The sequence below is a fragment of the Zootermopsis nevadensis genome, unplaced genomic scaffold (assembly GCF_977971745.1).
Source record: "Zootermopsis nevadensis isolate Lab colony 2312 unplaced genomic scaffold, Znev_1.0 Znev_ptg000031l, whole genome shotgun sequence".
NCBI classification, from domain to species: domain Eukaryota; kingdom Metazoa; phylum Arthropoda; class Insecta; order Blattodea; family Termopsidae; genus Zootermopsis; species Zootermopsis nevadensis.
Window position 1 is genome coordinate 4,038,013 of NW_028259163.1, and position 16,831 is coordinate 4,054,843.

The window sequence follows — 16,831 nt, forward strand, 5'->3', positions numbered from 1 at the left end:
CAATAATTCTTATTAAAATATTACAATAATTAACAAAGTAATGTAAATCGAATATTTCGATAAAGAACATCATTTAATATTTTAAATATTTTAAATGTTAATTATTGTAATATTTTAATATTTAATAAGAATTATTGTGATTAGACGGACAAGATTTAATATATACTTATTATATCACAATATGACGCAACTTTACCATCTTATATTACAACCAGTTGTTTCGATGGAAATATTCAATATATCTATAGATCAATCCGTATTTATTGATAAATAATTTAAAAAAATTCAACATACGTAAAAACTATAAACATTTACGGCTGCAATTAAGATGTCTTAACACCGCGTAGTCTTGTAGAAGTTTACCAAAGTCTCAGAGGTCCTTGCTGCCTCCATCGCCCTGATGATGGAAGCAGCAAGGCCTTCTGAAACGTCGTAAAATTTCTACAAGACTACGCTGAGTTACAATCCAAAAGTCAGTCATCTTAAATTTTTCTGTGTGCTAGTGTTTTTTTTTTTATTTGTAGTGTTCTGTCTGACGACAGGTCCATATGAACAGGATCCTTCCATTCTTTTCTCGGACTGGGACCTGTTCATATACGTTCTTGGCAGATGATCCAGAAGTGGTTTGCCATTGCCTTCTTCTGTGTGTGAGTGGAGTAATTGTTGGGATGCCACGGAGAAACCGGGGAAGCCCCCGGAGGAAAACTCCGTGTTGCCTAGACCACGGCCTTGCCCAACACAAGTTATAAATTCGGGCACCGCCGGGAATCGAACCCGAGACCCCAGGATTACAAGGCCAGCGTTCTAACCGCTAGACCACCTCATCTTATTATTATTTAGTGTTCTGTCTGACGACAGGTCCATATGAACAGGATCGTTCCATCCTTTTCTCGGACTGGGACCTGTTCATATACGTTCTTGGCAGATGATCCAGAAGTGGTTTGCCATTGCCTTCTTCTGTGTGTGAATGGAGTAATTGTTGGGATGCCACGGAGAAACCGGGGAAGCCCCCGGAGGAAAACTCCGTGATGCCTAGACCACGGCCTTGCCCAACACAAGTTATAAATCTGAGCACCACCGGGAATTGAACCCGGGACCCCAGGCTTACAAGGCTAGTGTTCTGACCGCTAGACCACCGTGGCGAAGTGCTAGTGTAATGAGTATCAATGACCCACGAAAGTGACACTTCTAATTTTTTAGTTTATGAAGTGTTAGCTGCGATAACATGGTTAACATGAAACACTCAGCCCTTGAAAACCAGCAAATTGAATTAAGTAATTGCTGTTTCCCCCAAGGCTCGCAAGACGGATTATTGCATTGATGTTCTGGATACAGGGAGAGTGTAAAAGCAGTTGATAATAATGAAGTTATGAGGAAATTGAAGACGCGAGGACAGACGAGGGTTGGAGGCTTAATTCCTCCCGCTGATATAATAAAATAGATCTTACCTCTCAGCCGGAAATAAAAGAGAGATTGTGTGAAGGGCGTCACCCCCCATTCAGAAAGAAAAAAAATCATTCAATCAGTGAAAATCAACACACGCGTCCATTGAGCTGTTATTCTTAGGAGTGTCAGTAAAACATTGATTTTCCTTCTTCATAGAAAGTAAATGTGTAACTTAGGCCTCAGGGGTGAGCAATGCCGAATATTGAGAATTATCCAACCTTTCGACAAACACTGCAGTTACTATCTTCAGGATAAATATGTGATGGTTGTACAGCCTGCAATCCCGCTTCAAAAATCAGTACCAACAGCCGTGTAATTTTTAATGGAAGAAACATCGACGTTTCGAGAACCATCTTTGTCCTCGTCTTCAGTGTACTGCAGTTATTGAAGGGACTGAAGTTGACAACTTCAATACCTTGAGGATTAGGACGAAGATGGTTCTCGAAACGTCGGTGTTTCCTCCATTATACCACCTTAAACTGCTTGTAGCCCGAGAAGAATATATTATACTTTGTCGTCGTTAAAGCTTAAGATCATATATCATGGTAGAGACAGTTTAAAAGTTGGTCACTACATGCCACATAGAAATTAATGAGTCTATTGCTTCATAATGATACGTAAGAGAGTTTTAACGGAGAAATTCTTGTAAAACTGCCATTGATAAGAAATAACTGGGCACCAGATCATGTCGTAATGAACTGTAGTATTCTGTATTGGTCTGAACAAATTCAGGACAATGTAAGATGTTTCTTCAAATTATACGTAATCACTGGAAGAAGATACAATGAAGGCTTAAATTACTGTTGACCATGCCTGGATAAAAACACGAAATCTACGGAAAAATCTTCTAGCAAAAACTCAAGACCTGTACCTTCCAGAAAATATCTCCAACGGCTGAACTGTTATACGCAGTGGTTTATGACGTAAAATATAATGCAGTCGACTACTTTAAGACACTGAAAAAACTAAAGAGATCTAAGATATCATTCAGCCTTTAAGCATATCGAGATTCCAACCGAGTACATCCAGAATAAAAACATAGAGCGCTACACTAAACTGCTCGATTTAATTAACTGAAATAACAAAAATTTGTCAGCCCTCACGTAGACTCCCGATTCTCACTGCTATCTACAGATGTCACGAAGGCGCCAGAACGCCTACCAGCAGCGCCACTATAAATGTGGTGACGACGCCAGCTTAGCCGTAACCTAACTTTAACAATCAATGACGACACACGTGTAAAAGGAGATTAAAAAAGGAATATATATAAGTAATCGGCTTTACGTAAATTTAAATTCCTTTTCATGTTTTAATTTATATCGAAATCTTATCAATAAGAGGAAAGACATTAACTAACTAACTAACTAACTAACTAGATGGCTTACCGAACCTGAAGGTTCATCACCGAATTAACCAAAGCCCTCCACCGGACCCTGTCCTGGGCCAACAAAATCCAGTCTCCTTCAACTCCTATCTCCCGTAGATCCCGCCTGAGATTATCCTCCCATCTACGTCTAGGTCTCCCCAGCGGTCTCTTCCCCTCAGGCTTCCCAACCAATACCCGGTGCACACCTCTTGTTCCAACCATGCGCGCTACATGCCCTACCCATCTAATTCTTCTCGACTTAATCACCCTGACAATATTGGGGGAGGAGTACAGATTTTTAAGCACACTTAGTTTATATTGTTCATTGGCTTAAAGTGTGCAAAATTGGGCATATGATATCATGCAAAGGTTGAAATTTAAATATTTTTTCTAGTAAATAATAAAAAAACGAATCCTCTAAAAGAGTATACTGTTGACCATATACGCCACTTGCTAGTTTAACAAAAACACTCTGGGGCTAGATTTGAACCCAGGACAGATCGAATACGAAAAAGATCACTAACTACCCTAATATGGTTAAATTTGACGTAATACAACGCAACACTGCAAAAATATGATACTTTCCATCACAAACTTAGTTTTATTAACACATTTCAAGACTTGTGACATTTCGCGGAAACAGACGTACTTCAAAATAATTTCAAGTCTCATTTTGAAATCTTGATTATGTAAAATATGTATAAAACCAATTAATTCTCTTGTGATCAAACAATGTCATCATCAGTTCCACGACGAATAAACCTATTTACCAGCATTCAACATGCAGCTTTGGAAAGAAACCCCTCGATGTTATGTATAACGGCAGTATTGTTCTGCTAAAGAAGTTGCCTGTACCCCAGGCGGTACGTAGCAGGGAAACTTGTTATATTACATGAAATTTTGAAATAATGGGTTTACATCGCAGACTTCTGTGTAGTGAAAGGGAACAAATGACTGATGCAGCCGCAGAATTAGATACCAGACGACGAGAATGCGCAAAGTTTAGGAGTGAATTGGTACAATTAGCATTAGAATACGGTAGAGTCCCGATTGTCCCGACATTCCGTGCTGTGTCGGAGCGTTCCATTTTATCAACGGTCAACTCAGCGTGTATTGGAGTGAATCACCTCCCCGCACCGCGCACCATCAACATTTCATGTTCTCAGTTACTACAGACGTTCAACTGTTCAGGCGATGGTATGACCTTGGCGGAAAGAAAATCAAGGTGGCTAAGAATCAAACACCAATTACAAATTTCTTAACAAAATAAAATATTAAAATTACAAATTTACATTCATTAAATAAAATTTCAGTTTGTGAGGTTATAATATGGTTCTATTACAATTAAGGACATTTTGAGTTTGCTTATATCGAAACATTTAAATGACGATAATTCGATTTATATCGAATGTACTATCGATACGTACAAGATACTGTAGTAACGTTAACGGTGTGCTCATATTTCTTCCATCAAGGGACCAAAAAACCTTGTATACACTGGTAAGAAGGTCGAACCAGGATGTTCGAAAATCAATCATGAATGTTTGTGGAGCGTAGTTACCTTCATTGTCACAGACGTTATTGACTGTGAACGTCATTACGACACAAACAAAACAAATGAAAGGACACGTCAGAACGATAAATACGTACACTAAATCCCTCCATGGTGTAGGTTATTTCTTCGAAAATCGATACTCGCTCAGCTAGTCAACAAATTCTCTGCTATTATTGAACGTGAAGGTCTGCTTCCATTTTCACCAAACCTCACCATCAGCCCCTAACACAACTGAACCAAATCCACACCCTATCATTTCACTATCTATTTTAATATTATCCTCCATTTAACACGTGTTTTTGAAGTTTGCTATTTGATAGAAGTTATCAGACTACTCTGTACGGATCTCTCGTCTACAGAATGCGTGCTACATTCCCCATCTATCTCCCAGTAAGTAAATTAATCGCCCAATAAATACCAATAGAAATTGACACACCATAAAGTTTATAACATTGCAGTTTTATCAAGAGGTTAAATGTGATTCAGAGTGTCCACAGCGGTCTCTGAAAACAAGTTAGGAAGACTGTACATATGAAGCGTTGATTCTGTGGTAGAAAAAGATGCCATTAACTGCTATAGAGAACCAGTCTACTCAGCCTTATTTCAAAAGCGACACAAGTTGATACATCACGCTGAATAAATATTGCACATGGAAGCTGTCCAAGTCTGAGGCTAGCACAATCAGGAGATCCAACAGCTATGTTCCTAACCTTCCTTTTTTATCTGAAGACAGAAGAAAATCCAGCTTCCGAAACGTATTTTTATTAAACTACAGACGATGGATAAATTCTACACATTAAAACTGAAATCTTCCTGATACACGTCACGTGTTTTACTGTTAAACTAAACCTTTTGATTTATCACTAAACACAAACTTAAAGTTGTATAAATACATAAATATAATTATATTTTTTTCTCAGCGAAGTTAACACAGTGCCAATAGGCGTACTTTATAAACTAAACCAAGTGCATAATTCTTCCTGAGAAGCCAACAGTCGCTTAGCTAGTCTCCGCTTGGTATGAAACCTGAAGGTTCATTACCATATTCACAAAAGCCTGCCAACGGCCCCTATCCACTAAGCATCTTCAATCCACCTTTATCCAAGGTTTATTTTTTCCTCCCATCTACGCCTAGATCTAAGAAGAGGTGTCTTCCCTTCGGATTTTCCAAGCCACATGTATTAATTTCTCACCCCCACAACGTTTCAGAGGTCATTTCTGTCTCCATCATCAGGAGGATAATTATAATCACCCATTCACTCATATTTATCATGTGTCTCCAATAACTACTTTACTGTGTACAGGAGATATCAGAATAAACGTTTAACAGCGCACAAAAACCCCTTGTATATAAAACGTCTCTCAGGGCAGAAGCTTTCATGATATCCTTTCAAATGTGTCTAATGCAATTTGTTATGTGAACTCATGCGTAAAATTTAGACGAAGGGTTCGTAACACATCCATAACACGCGTTACACCATAAAGTCGCCTGCTCTAAAATGGCTCTAAAGTGATAAATTATAATTACTGACCATATTAAAACAACGTATACATGAACGAGAAAGATTATCTTTGACATCAAAGGAGAAAATAGATTAAGGATATTTGAGGACGGGGTTATAACAATATTTGGACCTAAAACGGATGACGTATCAGAAGACTGGATAAAACTGCGTTATTAGCAGCTAAATAGTATTGTTCACATAATATTACGATGATCAAATTAAGGAGGAGAGATGGACAGGAGGTGAGAAATTAGTACAAAATTATGGCTAAAAATCCCGATGGTAAAAGACCCACTCGCAAGACCTAGACGAAAATGGAAGGACAATAAAACTGATATTAGGGAAATAGTGTGTGGGGATTATTTTATTTAGTGTTCTGTCTGACGACAGGTCCATATGAACAGGATCCTTCCATCCTTTTGTCGGACTGGGACCTGTTCATATACGTTCTTGGCAGATGATCCAGAAGTGGTTTGCCATTGCCTTCTTCTGTGTGTGAATGGAGTAATTGTTGGGATGCCACGGAGTAAAACTCCGTGTTGCCTAGACCACGGCCTTGCCCAACACAAGTTCTAAATTCGGGCACCGCCGGGAATCGAACCCGAGACCCCAGGATTACAAGGCCAGCGTTCTAACCGCTAGACCACCTCATCTTATTATTATTTATTGTTCTGTCTGACGACAGGTCCATATGAACAGGATCCTTCCATCCTTTTCTCGGACTGGGACCTGTTCATATACGTTCTTGGCAGATGATCCAGAAGTGGTTTGCCATTGCCTTCTTCTGTGTGTGAATGAAGTAATTGTTGGGATGCCACGGAGAAACCGGGGAAGCCCCCGGAGGAAAACTCCGTGTTGGGGATACAAAATGGATTAATGTGGTTCAGAATTTTGTAAACACGGTTCAGAATCTTAGGTTTGATACATGAAACTAAGTTAAATAAAAAAAATATTGTGGTAATCTGTAAGTACATTACCATTTTATATTATATTAAGCTAGTTCTGGGTTAGTTACCATCGCTAATTAATTTATGAATCTGTACAAATTGAAGCTGTTACTGTTTTGATTCTAAAACGACTATTTAGGACGGAAAAACACACACACAAAAATAATACAGACGCGAAATCGCACACAGGGATATGACGTCACAGTTACATTTCGTTACTGAATTAGTAGATCAGTAGATTAATCCAGAATTGCAAGTGAGTTACTGTCTGTCGAATGGGGTCCTTTTGACATAAAACTCGTAAAATAACGCAGAACAGAAAGATCGAATGTCGGTACGTTGCATATAAAAAAGTGAACGGATTTAGACGAAATTTAGTATTGAATAGATTACATAAATATTGTTAGATAAATTTAATTCTGGTACAAATAGGTTAAAAATAACACACATTTTTCACGAAGCTCTCATATCGAGACTTTACAGATTTAAAATAAAAAAGATTTATCGTACAGAAACTATTACATTTGAGGTTTTCACGGCGGTGAACAAATCGATGTTTCTATTCCGGGTTTCTGATTCAGTGTGGACTTGTAATACCGACGTTTCGGAGAAACATACTGCCTCCATCTTCAGAGCTGATGCAGGTACTATGTTACACCGAAACGCTGGTGTCTACCCACAATTCCAAGCGGTACCTCGAGCCAAAAGATCCAACATTAAAAAAATATATTACTTTTACAACATTTATATTTTAAAAAGTGCTCATAATATAACACGATACAGATCAGGACAGGCCAAAGTTTTGTCTGAAACATTCTTTTCTAAGATTATATTCATTGTCGTAAGATTTATAAATATTAATTTATTTTTGCAGTAACAGATTAGCATTTGCAATACACTTACATAAAGGTTAATGGTGTATGAGAAATTACACATAACGTATTTGTAAAACACTGTTCGTCTACCATCTTTTAACTACCTTTAACCAAGTACTACGTACATTTGACAAAATTAAGACGGTACAAAAGAGTTTTGCTTTTGTGCGTGAAAAGAACGGCTATTAACACATTAACTTCTCTGCTCATTACAACATTTATAGCCTTCCTGACATTTCCTCTACATCAGACTATTATTAAAACAACGGAGAAAGGTTAGACAAAATAAAATTACTCATAAATGTCAAAATATTAAAACAGGCGAGGTGTAAACAATCTTATGATTTTTGCAACACATTTATTTTCTGGAAATAAAACAGACTTTTACAGAACAAATATGACATTTGAGGTTTTAAACACGGCAAATATGCTTACTGTGGTCTTATAAATTATGACGCAATGTTGCCTTATGGATGGTTATAAATATTTCCTGAAGATGGAAGCGATACTTTCAACCGAAACGTTGGTAGTCTCGTATAAGACCACAGTCGGAACTTTAAATAAATTAAATTCTGTATAAGTTCACATACAATATTGTTTTCTGTATCTTCCAAAGAATTTTGGGTTTGAAATATGCAGAGATTATTATTATTATTATTATTATTATTTATTTAGTGTTCTGTCTGACGACAGGTCCATATGAACAGGATCCTTCCATCCTTTTCTCGGACTGGGACCTGTTCATATACGTTCTTGGCAGATGATCCAGAAGTGGTTTGCCATTGCCTTCTTCTGTGTGTGAATGGAGTAATTGTTGGGATGCCACGGAGGAAAACTCCGTGTTGCCTAGACCACGGCCTTGCCCAAAACAAGTTATAAATTCGGGCACCGCCGGGAATCGAACCCGAGACCCCAGGATTACAATGCCATACAGAGATATTGTTTTAAAAGACATGCTTGTACAAATGCCTTCAATTTTGAAATAATATACGTAGACCGTTAATCGTTAACATAATTCAATAATCGAGATTGGAATTTAAAAAAAATATAACCTGGGTGCGTGAAACATTCCATGTTTGAAGAAAAACAATTAATTAATTAAATATTTGAAATTTAAGTGCACTCACGTTAAATGTTTATAATCCATTAGTGCCCAGTGCTGTTCACGTAATCTCTCCTTCCACGTCATAAAGTAGATAGTAACAATAATACGTTTGCATGATTGTAGATCTTCCGTTCATAACCTTACCTGAAACAGAGTAACATCATTATAATTTTCACGCTGTTAAACCTAACATACATTATACATAATTGTTTCTGAAGCCAAGATATCTGTAAGACCTTTAAAACTAATACACAACCCAAGCCAATATAAACAAATATATACTCCAACAGAGTACACGTATTATAAAAATAATTTCTTAACTATTTTAACATACATTCGAATGTTTCTTTTAGTTAATGTCCTACATTTTAATGACATGAACATATTTCTCTCTGCGTTTAGAATTCAATCTCCATTCTAGCACATAACGTATGAGTTTATTTAAAGACGGTGTTAATTAATCTGATGATTAACGGATAATGAAGTGGTTACGATATTGAAAACATCCCGTTTCACATTTTAAGGTATTATAAAGTTATCTTCTTAGAAGCACTGGGTAAAACCAAGAGCTGCCGGATACAACGTCTTTGTATTTATATTTTTCCTAATGAATTAATATAATAAAAACTGGTTTTACCCATTTCTAATCCATCCTGAATATCTTTAAACTTCCTATAAAATATTTTAAAGGAAAGCGAAAATTAATGATTATGAAATATATATATTAATTTATTTTACTTCATATACTTTTATTGATAACATTAAACTAAATTCATCAGTTGGCACATGAACATTATTTCTGTCCTTGGGAAGAGGTAGAAATTTCGAGAAGAGATGTCAATCTGTGAACCCACTTGAACCTTAATAATCCAGTAACTGCTAGTGCCAAGGTTCGTACCCACAATCGATATTTACAACACAATGTTACGCAGAGCGTGTATCAGCACCTGCTCATTCTAACCCCACCAAATGTCCAGACGCTAGCGTCCCCACGGTTGGACAAAACGTACTATTCAACAGCCAAGTCCCTTCTTCATACAACAAAACTTCATTTATCGACTACGTAATTTATACAAGTCAAATATCAGAGATGGTAAAGTTGCGTCATATTGTGATATAATAAATATATATCAAATCTTGTCCGTCTAATCACAATAAATTCTTATTAAATATTAAAATATTACAATAATTAACATTTAAAATATTTAAAATATTAAATGATGTTCTTTATCGAAATATTCGATTTACATTAGACCATCATTTTTTCACGACATGTTTCAGTTCCTAAAAGAACTATCTTCAGGTGTATATAATTATATAAACATCTGATAAAAGTGTACGCTAAAATAATATATAGAAATTGTATTTAAGAAATTGTATTTAAGTTATTATTGATTTGAATCTTTATATAATTATATACACCTGAAGATAGTTCTTTTAGGAACTGAAACATGTCGTGAAAAAATGATGGTCTAATGTAAATCGAATATTTCGATAAAGAACATCATTTAATATTTTAAATATTTTAAATGTTAATTATTGTAATATTTTAATATTTAATAAGAATTTATTGTGATTAGACGGACAAGATTTGATATATATTCAAATATCAGAAATTACGATAATATATTTGTCACGAAACCACATTCTATAAAATATAAAATTATATTTTGATCTAATGTAATCAATCGATTATTTAACGACATTTTATCAGCCTTTCTAATGCTAAGTTTCCCATTATAAACACATCTTACGATCTATTTCAATGTTAACTTACATTAAACTTGCATAAAGCAGTGGATGTTTATATAAAAGTGACAAGAGATGGCAGAACCAGTTTCTTTTCATTAAATGCCGAACACCACAGATACACACGGAAAGAGAACAAGTTTAGAATATACTATGTATCTCGTCCATTGGATGAAAAGGGTTAATTGTAGGGGTAAGGAAACATGTTATGGACAACTGCCAGAGTCCACATGTCCTCAAGAAAAGTGAACTGGCCTCCTTTTAAAAGACGACCTAAGAAATTACAGAAGCTTTGAAGAACAAGATTTAGTAGCAACAGACCTTAAAAAATACGAGTGGGGAAAAATTATGAAATGGCTATTACGAAGTGAGAGACGACGTTCCTTTGAAAATATACGAGTACAGAAGATGAAAAATCAAAAAGATAAATTGTGGTGGGGGAAGTATCTTATTGTTAGAAGTTTTTCACCCAATGCCTTCTGGTAAGAGTGAAGATGTTAGGGTGATAATTAGTGAAAGGTTGGTAACAAAGATGCTGAATTTGACGAAAGTTTAAATTATAATATCGAAATTTAAGTAATTTAGTGGTGAACTCTACAGCAAGGCAGTTAATGTAAATAACACGTAAATATTTAATTCTTATCGCAAATAAAATAACGTTTCACCAATACAAAGATCAATTGAAAAACGCTGTTTGGATAAATAATCACTGTTCACAGTGAGAATCATATGAAACAAATATATTTTGTGAGTAAAACTTAGTTGAAGAATGTAATACATATAAAGACTCTTATATCTTTGCCAAATATATTTAAAATATATATTTTTATTTCCTTACTAAAGCCTTTGTTGATGGAGGCAGTAAGCACCTCTGAAACGTCAGTAAATTTCCATCATAATACACGGCGTATAACCCCATAAGACAGTGGTCTTTATATTTCTCGCCATGAGAACCAAAAACATCACATGAGGCAAGTAGGGTGTACGAATCTAAACACGACTGAAGTAGCAGAATCGATAGTTCTGTGTAGACTTTGCTGCAGTATTATCGATAGCGTATCTTCGTGTTACATTACCAGGCAATTGAAGTGTATAATGAATTGAATGAGGCAGCCACGGAATTTTAGGCACGAAGATAGGGAATTGGGGTGGATACATGCCCGACAGGGTTATCGCAATCAGATCTGTTAGGGTGGAAGTGAAAACACGCTATGACAAGGGTAGAAGCAGTCAAAGGGTAGATATGGGAAAAGTCAAACTGTTGTACACGACTAGGGTGGCTGGTGGACACGTGCTGGCCGAGTCAAATATAAACGCCGTAGTGCTAAAATAATGAACAATTTGAAGGCTAGCAAACAACTTGAGATGTAATGGAGAAACTGGAAACGTAAAGGAGAAACTGGAGACAATAGAGAAACTGGAGACGTATTGGAGAAACTGGAGACATAAAGGAGAAACTGGAGACATAATGGAGAAACTGGAGACAATAGAGAAACTGGAGACGTATTGGAGAAACTGGAGGCATAATAAAGAAACTGGAGACGTATTGGAGAAACTGGAAACGTAAAGGAGAAACTGGAGACATAATGGAGAAACTGGAGACAATAGAGAAACTGGAGACGTATTGGAGAAACTGGAGGCATAATAAAGAAACTGGAGACGTATTGGAGAAACTGGAAACGTAAAGAAGAAACTGGAGACATAAAGGAGAAACTGGAGACAATAGAGAAACTGGAGACGTATTGGAGAAACTGGAGGCATAATAAAGAAACTGGAGACGTATTGGAGAAACTGGAAACGTAAAGGAGAAACTGGAGACAATAGAGAAACTGGAGACGTATTGGAGAAGCTGGAGACATAAAGGAGAAACTGGAGACATAATGGAGAAACTGGAGACAATAGAGAAACTGGAGACGTATTGGAGAAACTGGAGGCATAATAAAGAAACTGGAGACGTATTGGAGAAACTGGAGACGTAAAGGAGAAACTGGAGACATAATGGAGAACCTAGATATATAATAAAGAAACTGGAGACATAATAAAAAACTGGAGACAATAGAGAACTGGAGACGTAATGGAGAAACTGGAGACATTGGAGAAACTAGAGACATATTGGTGAAACTGGAGATATAATGGAGAAACTGGATATTTATTTCCACAACCCCATACGTCTTAATGGTATGGTAATTAGTTGAATACCAGGAATAACATTACATTTTCACCTTTCTTCACGCGAATTAAGACCAATATGGTTCAAAATTCAGTTCACATAACAAATCTTATTGTAGACACAAAACATCCGTCATGAAAAATAAATATGCTGACGGATGGATGCAAGCGATCTCTCGTACATGCGTTCAATTCGTGCAGTATTTTCAAAGAAAGCATAAAAAGTTATGATGCAATTTCTCTCTGGTACTAACATCTTTACTGGACCACCATAACATAGAGACCACCTAGGAAGTTTTCTTTTTAAAAGTTTATAAATTTATTTACAAAGACGCGACGACTTAAATTGCCAACCGTAAGAATAATTTTATAAAACAGCAACATTTCAGCTTGCCAGCCCAAACACAGTCCAGTCCTTTTTCTGCCAAACCTAACACACTTAATGTCCGCGTGATCCAGTACGGATAACAGGCTCACATTTGGCTAAAGTTGAGAAGCCAAATAAAGTACATCACCATAAAGATTCCCTCCATTTCACATACAACCACAGAAAAGAATTTATACTTTCAGCACCTTATAAACATCCCCTTTCCCCTCGCATCTGCACCTCAGCCAAATTGTTTTGGTCTTCAGATCGGCTATGAAATATCAGGGATGTCCATCTGGATAATCTTATAACAGGATTAACACAGACATTAACTCTGCTATTGTCACTGGTACATTAGGCACCCCTGCAATGCAAAGATTTTTTTTTGGATAGATTTGCCTGTATGTGCAATTGTATGAGAATTTACGAAAGGTTCCAACACCTGGTACATTCAGAAATACAAGTATATTCAAATAAAATTATATTTAAACTCCTGGGTGGTCGCGATATTTTACCATACGTATATATTTTGTTGACATAATGGATCGAATCGCACACAGGACTTGTTAAACTCTCTGATATTGCGAGATATTTATGAATATTGCACAACCCGTTGCTCTAGCGGACCCAAATTCATGACCCAGCTGTAACTTCCAATGACGTCATCTGTACAGAGCTGAAATTTTTATTTGTTTCCCCATAAAATGAGAGTGAAAGCAAAGCATGTGTCCGTAATTTGGCTAGAAGCTTTTATATTTCTTTCAACAATAATATATTCCCTTTTTAATAATATCCTTTCTTACTGAACGCAACAGATTTTTTTATTTAAGCTCCAAGACGTTGTTAAAAGTATCATTATTAGTTTTCCTGTAAATAATATCTATCTTTAAAAAACCCGCCTCAGTTGTGGAAAATAGCCCAAAATTTCGGACACCATCTCTGCTTCAACCATAAGATAATTACCGTGATGATGAAGTTTAGTAGTCGCGAAATCTTTAAGTCTTACATATAGTTTTCCTGTGCTGTCGTGGTAAAGTGAAAATCACAGATGACCAAAATGTCAATTATGAAGGTGGAGTCAGTATGCACGCAGCCTAAATACTACGATTTGCAGTAAAAATCATTGTAAATACCTCACTCCTATATTATTTCTAGTATTTCCACTACAAATACCTTACTGGTGTAAGTATGCAGCGTTAATACCCATTCGAAGTGCAAGGAACGTAAATTAACTTATATTATAGAAGGAAATTGGCTAATTTGTCAGACTGAATATTTGGGAACATGAAATACGTGGTCCTTACAACAAAGTTACCTCTGAGTAACGGGATTGGGTGTCCGCAGACAGTCTATGCCAAACTTATAAAAAAAAAGTTTAAAAATGTCCACAAACTACTTCATATATCAGTTAATCTAAAAATTAAAATTATAAATCCCCGCTATTTTACATCAAAAAAAAAATGATGACATTTCAGAAATGAACGACATCGAACAAGCAAAGATGACGCAACAGGAGAATACCGGAAGATAGCAAAAATTAGTACGTTAGACATTTAAAGACGCTTTATCAACAACAAAATCAAACCCATTCTTCGTCTAATAACCCTTACGTATTTAACTAATGTAATCTACCCACTTTCTTCCCTGAACAATTCAGTTCGATGAGACAAATTTCATAACACCTTGGAGTACAGTCGACTTTAAAAGCTAATAGTTGCTCAACCAGTCAACAAACTTCAAGTCTTTTATCGAACCTAAATGTTCATAATTCCACCCTGGTCCAGATAAATTCAGTTCACATCCTTAAATAATCTCATGTATAATTAGGTCAATCGGTCTCTTACCTTTAGTTATTCCGAATAAAATTTTGTACGCATTTCTCATTTCTCTAAACACGATATATGTATGACCTGCTAGTTAAACTCATTCAAAGTATTTGTGTTTTTCATATAATTCTCAAGTGTTAACAGCAATTATTTCCTTAAATGGCATTAATCAGTTCGTCTTTGTAATGTTGAAGTGTAGTGTTTTCTTTGAGGTACGGAATGAATTTTTAAAATATTATTTAGATCAGCTTCGGCTTCGTAGAACAAGAAATTCCAGGAAAAAAGAAACCAGTCTACTTTATTTCTAAACGTGTCCACGTGCGTACAGGCACTTCTGAAACTTATAAATAAATACACAACTTAAAACTGTTTGGGTTATTGAGTGATGACTACGTTTTATGGTAGGGAGGTCGGCAAATGTTTCGGAGAAAACTTACTCTCTCTTTTCTTCAAGGTGAAGTCACAAAAAAGTGTTTCTGGCGCCCGACACTTATAATTCCGGGCCACGTGGCTCGGACCGATTTCGACATAACTAAGATTCTCCGAAACGTCGGCAAAACCTATCTACAACGTTACCATTACCCACTAATAAAAACGGACGTCGTTAATACGTAAAGATATATTTTATATTTCTATTAATTACCTAAGTATATACAGTAAAGTGACGGCAATTAACTTAAGAAAAGAGTCGAGTTTATTCCCGAAACGTCGGTAATATTAAATATAATTTATGTTAAATAATTTTTATTGTGCGATTAATCAACTGTTCTAGAAAAGATTATTCTATTCTGGGGGTCTTGAGGCGTGTATTTTTATAAAAATTACATGTTTCAGAAGTACTTACTGCCTCCATCATCAAGGTAATCTAGAAGACAGTCATATTTATACTCGCCACTGTGAGAATGTGAAATTATCTTTTGTTTATTGTACAATTAATCAACTGTTCTAGAAAGGTTACTGTCTTCGGGGATGTTGAGGCGTGTATTTTTATAAAAAATACATGTTTCAGAAGTACTTACTGCCTCCATCATCAGGGTAATCTAGAAGACAGTCATATTTATACTCGCCACTGTGAGAATGTGAAATTATCTTTTGTTTATTGTACAATTAATCAACTGTTCAAGAAAGGTTACTGTCTTCGGGGACGTTGAGGCGTGTATTTTTATAAAAATTACATGTTTCAGAAGTACTTACTGCCTCCATCATCAGGGTAATCTAAAAGACAGTCATATTTAAACTCGCCCCTGTGAGAATGTGAAATTATCTTTTGTTTATTGTACAATTAATCAACTGTTCTAGAAAGGTTACTGTCTTCGGGGATGTTGAGGCGTGTATTTTTATAAAAAATACATGTTTCAGAAGTACTTACTGCCTCCATCATCAGGGTAATCTAGAAGACAGTCATATTTATACTCGCCACTGTGAGAATGTGAAATTATCTTTTGTTTATTGTACAATTAATCAACTGTTCAAGAAAGGTTACTGTCTTCGGGGACGTTGAGGCGTGTATTTTTATAAAAATTACATGTTTCAGAAGTACTTACTGCCTCCATCATCAGGGTAATCTAGAAGACAGTCATATTTATACTCGCCACTGTGAGAATGTGAAATTATCTTTTGTTTATTGTACAATTAATCAACTGTTCAAGAAAGGTTACTGTCTTCGGGGACGTTGAGGCGTGTATTTTTATAAAAATTACATGTTTCAGAAGTACTTACTGCCTCCATCATCAGGGTAATCTAGAAGACAGTCATATTTATACTCGCCACTGTGAGAATGTGAAATTATCTTTTGTTTATTGTACAATTAATCAACTGTTCAAGAAAGGTTACTGTCTTCGGGGACGTTGAGGCGTGTATTTTTATAAAAATTACATGTTTCAGAAGTACTTACTGCCTCCATCATCAAGGTAAACTAGAA

General features: G+C 36.0%; 1 protein-coding gene across 9 annotated transcripts in view; it reads right to left on the reverse strand.

Annotated features, from left to right (window-relative positions):
* LOC110827043 (protein kinase C-binding protein NELL1) overlaps positions 1 to 16,831 on the reverse strand; it is a 116,616-nt gene that overhangs the window by 31,559 nt on the left and 68,226 nt on the right. Inside the window, exon 2 of one of the 9 annotated variants that reach the window (XM_022058286.2) lies at positions 8,822 to 8,943. The exons of the other annotated variants lie outside the window; for them this stretch is intronic. The gene's annotated coding sequence lies outside the window, so the exon portion shown is untranslated. The remainder of the gene's footprint in view (positions 1 to 8,821; positions 8,944 to 16,831) is intronic. 9 annotated transcript variants of the gene reach the window in all.